Source organism: Chlamydotis macqueenii, chromosome 3 (assembly GCF_036417535.1).
Source record: "Chlamydotis macqueenii isolate bChlMac1 chromosome 3, bChlMac1.mat, whole genome shotgun sequence".
In the NCBI taxonomy this organism is placed as follows: Eukaryota; Metazoa; Chordata; class Aves; order Otidiformes; family Otididae; genus Chlamydotis; species Chlamydotis macqueenii.
The window spans coordinates 107,218,427-107,224,541 of NC_141558.1; positions in this window are offsets into that span (position 1 = coordinate 107,218,427).

The following is a 6,115-nucleotide window of genomic DNA, read 5'->3' on the forward strand; positions in this document are numbered from 1 at the left end:
CTCTCTGTGTGCGTACACACACACGGAATGGCTTTAGTCATGTTTCCAAAATTCTATTTTAATCGTAACATTTTAGCTATTAAAAAAAATACATTTGACAAAAAAAAAAAAAAAATTGAGACACCTGTCAAGGTCTTCTGTCTTTTTTATATTTTGACAGATTTAGAAGATTACAAAATAATAATTTGAAATTTTTATGAAAACTTTCCAAAAACAGAGTGCTTATATTCTAATTTCTCACCTTCCTTCCACCAGTTCTTTGCTCCACTTGCACACAGCCAGAGCAGGACGGGGTGCCCCACGGGTATGTGTTTAAGCAGCACCTCCAGCGGCCTCAACGCCCCCACCAAAGCCCCGTCCTGCCCGAGCAGGGGCATAGGGGACATGGCCCCAGGCAGACCTGGCATTTGGTCAAGGCAGAGCAGGTTTGAGTTTCCTCTAAAAAAACAGGCGTGCATGCTGAGGAACACCAGGAGCGCAGAAACAGCTCCCTGCCACCACAGTGCTCCCCCTCACACCTTAGGTCTGGGCTGCCTCTTCTTCCTCCTCTGTCCCTGAGAACCAGGCTGCGGACCACCTCAGCCTGCCATTCCATTTGAGCTCTTCCATGGGCCACTTTTCTCTGAAAGAAGACAGGCTGCTCCGCTTTCAGAAAAATAAGAAATTTTACTTTCACAAATTAGAGATACACACAAACTCTCAACAACAAGATCAGTTGTTTGTTGTCTTGATGACTAAGAGAAGATTTACTTCTTTCTTCCCTGCCTTCCTTGCTGCCTTTGCCAAAACCAGCAAAAGCAAACACCCCAGAGAGCGAGCCGTACTCCCAGGTAGCCCCGCTTGCTCTGCACCTTACCTGACAGCTGCAATTTCTGCGTCTCAGCGATACCGTCCCTCCATTCGCCAGCCAGAAGCTGGATTCCGAGCAGCACTGGGCTCACAAGGAAGTCATCAGCCCGTACTTAGAGGCTTTATGGCAAGGCTGATGTCAACTGAGAGCAAATAAGTGCAGTGAACAGATTAGAGATCATTCTATAGGAAGGTTTTACTTCCTCATTTGGCTGGCTGAGCTCTCATTTAACTCTACAGGTTGATAAAATTTCACTTCATTTTTCAAAAGAAAAAAAAAAAAGAATGTTCCTGACACATTTCTGTTCTGAGTCACAGGCAAAGATTAGTCAAACCCACTGTGGCAGGGATCCACAGCACTAGGCAGTAAGAAGAGCATAGGAATTGTGGGGCAAGAGAAAAGTTGGGATTCTTCAACAAGTTATTTCAGCCTCGTTCCCCTCTTCCTCTTGTCTCTGGCAAATTACTGACCTTCAGGGACATACGGAAAAAATTATTTAAAAAAAAAAATCAGCATGTTGCTGAGCACCTGATATTGCAAAGCCTCATTCAAACACCTCCAAATCTGAGGGAACCTGCTGTAGAAGACTACAGCAAAATATCAAAAATTAAACCAAACCAACCCCCCTAATATACTGGTGCCTCGATTGAAAGACCATTTCAGAGACACGCAGCCTGTTCGCAGGAAAGACCAACAAGCACTTCCCAATAGACACCTGAGGTTTTCCTCTGCTTGTTCCTAACCTCGCTGCAAACAAACACGCACCAAATCTCCTTTTAGGCAGAGGGGAGGGTTGGATGCTTTAGGAGGGTGTTAACATCTGGGACCCTTTGGGTGCTGCAGAGAGCTCTGCAGGTGCGGTGCCCTCTGCCCACAGGGCCAGGGAGGGTGGGGTTACCCTGCTGCGGAAGGAGAGCACCTCTGCCACTGTCCCAAGGTGACACACCAGAGCAGGGCTGCCCTTCCTTGGCCAGAAATTCCCCGCTGCGTGCATACTTTGTGGGGGGAAGCAGGCTGGCCAATCCCGTAGTAGTGGCGTCCTGTTTAAGCCAAAGACCGGTGGCTGGTCAGCAAACCTCACCACCACTTCCCAGCTGGTTCCAGTCATGGTTACGCCTTTGCACCGCACCCAGGCTCCGGGGAACACTTTGGGACCCAGGCTGCCCTGCTGCTGTGCAAAGCAGCGCGCGGGCAGGCACGGGATGAAAGGGCAGCACGCTGCCTCGTCTCTCCTGCCTCTGGCACAAAACTTCCTCTCATGCACAGATCTCTGGCTGGGTAGGTTAGTGGCCGCAGAAACAGGAAAGTGTTCCTAAGGCCGTAACGTCAGTTCTCTGCTACCCGGAACAGCTATAAAAGCAGAACACCCAGAGCCTTTGACTCCACGTCCCTGGAGAAGGAGGATCTTCTTTGCTCCATTTAAACTTGCAGAATGCCACATGCCTCAGAGCAAGACCACCACGGAGCTGTACTATTGGAAAGGAAAGAGAAAGTTGCTGTGTTATTTATAGCCCAGGAAGGCAACAGAGCAAAGCATACAACCCCACATAGTATCGTTTTAACTAACTCCTACTTCTCAGTAAAACATTTTTTTTTACTACGTAAGTAAGAATAAACCAGAGCTTATAAAAAGAAACGAGAAGGAAATCAGGTACGAGAAGTTTGCACTCGTCTTTCATTTGTAGTGAAATGACTAAACTCATCTACTGTAAAAAGCCATGAGCAAGAGACTTCAACACCATGCAAATCGTAATCAGCCAGGAAGACCCTTACGCAGTTCCTGAGATCTGTTAAGAGCCTTTACCTAGGCGATCACTAGTTGAGAAACAGAAGACCATGAAAATAAAGGATCACGTTCAATTTTTCAGATGGTCTCAAACCCTTTTGCTCACCAGTGCAGATATAAAAATTTGAGCACCCAAGGCTGTGGTTTCACAGACGTTTCCTTTCCCTGCTGAGTTCCCTCACACTGACAAGCATGCTGAGTTTTCCCAGCGCAAAGATTTATTGCTGCTCAATGGCATTGTTATGTTCAAGAAGCAAAGAGCCTCAATGGGAGAAGGTTTCAGAGGGGAAGATCCCCCCACTAAAGGATGTTCCTATGTGAAGCTGAAGACGGAGGATTTACTGGTTTGTGATACAACTAGACCTTGATCAGAAAGCATGATTACCAACCTCAAAGCAAGACAGCCTTGCCGTGGCAGCTCCTGGAGGCAACGGAGAGGCCAAAGCATGACTTTCAAGAAGAGGAGGCTCCCTGTGCAAAACCACTTTCGTGATGGTGTTAGACATTCGTATGGAAATAACATTCTCTTGAAACTGGTAGTGTGGAACACCACAGGTGTTTTGGTCTACACACCCCAGTGAGATATTTGCTTTGCTAAAGGAAACAGTCATTTATTGCATCAGAACCAGAGAAAAGCGTTACGACTGTCTTCCTCATCTGAAAAAGTTCACCTGCTGGGGAAATCAAACAAGCGTAGCTGGCTGTAGTATCATAGTGAAAATTCTCTAGCCCCTAACCAGCAGAAGACAGTCAGGATAAAGCAAGTGCTTATCAAATTCAGCTCTATTGCCAGGAATATTTTAAATAGTTCCTGGAACTAACACATTCCCCATCCTGCCTCGAGCAAGAACATCTCCCTGCTGCCTTCAGCAAGGCTTGGGTCAGCCCCTCAATCCATGCTCCATCAATTCAATCTCTTGGCTCACTGAAAACAAGTCATTGTTACACAGTCTGAGCTACACTCCCAATTTTAAACACAACTTTCACACACTAGTAGGCAAAGTCTAGACGTTTGGAGGCACTGGAAATTTTGACTTGGAGACAGGTTTTCACCCCAAAAATTTACATCACTAACTTAATAGGTCCTGCCAGAGTGCCAGATCAGTTACTGATGGCCAGTCCTGTGTTTGGGCTGGTAAAGAGCCAGTATCTTTAGAAAAGGTATTTTTACATGCTTGCCAAAATGCCCACCTTTCCTCCCTCCCCAAAACAGTGCCACAGTAGCAAGCACTCCATCTGACCACAGAACAGGGAGAACAGAACTGATTTCAATAGTACAGTAATGGTAACTTCTTTTACTTCTTGGAAAATTACAATCCCATCTTAAGATCCGATGTAGCAGGATCACAAATTGTTTTTGCCTAAAATATCTATTTTTCCTCTGCCTTTTTTTATTTAAAAAGATACTGGTATTACGCAAGTGTTTTCCACTGGGCTTACAGTAAAAAGTACCTTTTACAATCAGAAAGTCCCAAACAAGTTTCAAGTTCAAAAGTTTACTGCTGCTCAGCTTAAGATTTCTGAAAGCTCTTGGAACTGTCTTTCAGCTTGGCTGATGTATCGTACTTGGAAGAACCTAAGCCTTAGCAGGGGTTGCTGCTGCCTTGTAACACAGCTACCGTGTTTAACCAAGATGCTACTGGCTTGCTCACTGAAAAAAAAAGCATTCTGTCAGCAAACAGACCAAGAGTTTTATACAAAAAAAAAAACCAAAAACCCCTACCCTGTAGCAAGTGTTTATATAATTCTTAGTGTAATAATTTAACATTTTTTTAATTGCTTATACTATCCTTATGTATGCAACAGGTGACTGATAGGACAGGATTGACGTTATCTGTGCTCTAGGAAGCTTACAAGCAAAACCTGCAATCCTGTTTTCAGTAATATATATTTCATTCGTATGAAAAAATCAGGCTATAGGAGGGTGAGATGAAAAAAGGTAAGAGCAGCAACAGATTCGGAAATGCTCCTGAACTTGAAAATTTTGAAGGTAACTTCTTAAATGTGCAACTAAAAATGCTTGTCTAAATAACTAGCAGGGGTGCTTTGTTTTGGGGTTGTTTTGGTGTGGTGGTTTCGGTGTGGTTTTTTTTCACAAGTGGAAGGAAGCAGGTGTAGCTTTACCTACAGGGAGTAAAGATTCTTGGCAGCCCAGAACCAGGGACACACGGCATGCTCTTCCATCCACGCATGGGACCACGCAGAACAACTCTTTCAGCACACATTCCAAAGGAAGAGCACAGACACGAAGAACACCAGCTCCCTAACCCACCCAGAGCACAGCCCGGGTTTGTGCCTGGGGGTTCCATAAACGCACTGATGATCTTCAAGAAAAGAAAAACAGGGAGCCATCAGCAAGAAGGCCAAAGGCATCAGGCAGAGCACGCACCAGGATGAACGCAGGGTTATCATGCATGTTTTTGGGCAACCACTTGCCACATCACCCATGCTGGAACGCCACTCACTTGTATAGAATCCTTACGCTACTTCTACTGCCTTGTGGGATGCCCACAGGGCTGAGGAGAGATCTCCATTGCAAAACCCTAGCCTCTCTCGCTTGCCTTTAGTGAGGGAGGCCTTTAAGACCAGACCCCAGTCATAGCATGGTTTTGGTCAAGTCCATCTCAAGCCCACAGAGAGCTACAGAGAACTAAAGGAACTGCAATGCATGGCTACAAAGTAGGTCTCTAACTTCCTCATATCCATGGACCGCAACAGTATACAGAGTCTACCTTGGATTTTTAAGTCGTCACAGAGAAGGGAATTCAAGAGCTCCTCTGTGAGGAGCTGATTTTTAAGTCTTTAACCTCTGAACAGAGAACCAAAAGCATAAAGAGCTCCCCTTCAAGTCAAAGTGAAGAAGCTGATGTTTCTGCTGCGACATTTTCAGTGTTCTTCTCAACATTATAGAGGAAGGTGGGGTTTTTTGTTCTGTTTTGGTTTTAACTACCACAAGCACCAAAGGTCAATACTGAAACTGAGGTTGGAGATAGCGTTGACGAAAAGGAAATGAGGATAGGGAAGTGCGAACTCTCATTACAATAAAACAAACCAGCTCTTCAGCTCCCGGATAACAGAAAGTCCTGTCCGCTCCAGCACCTCTGGCAGGACAGGAACAGCAGGAAATGTTTGTGGTTTCAGCTGACCATACGGCTCGTTCGTGTCATTTCCAGGAGAACCGCATGTACACAACCATAACGGCTGACGACCGTAGCAGTAAATCCCATGTAACCCGTAGTGCTGAGGCACTTCACGTGTGTACCTGGTGAACTGCGACCCCTTCAGTGTTAGCAGAGTAGCCCAGAAATTCGGTCTTATTTAGCAGGAGCTGAAATTAAGTACCTACTTCCAAAGAGGGAGTTTTTATGCTATCACCTAATTTTTTATATTGAATTTTAAATTTCTATTTGAAAGTTTATCTTAAAAATACAAACAAGCAATTCCATCCATCTGAAGAAACTGGACACATTTTTAAAAGC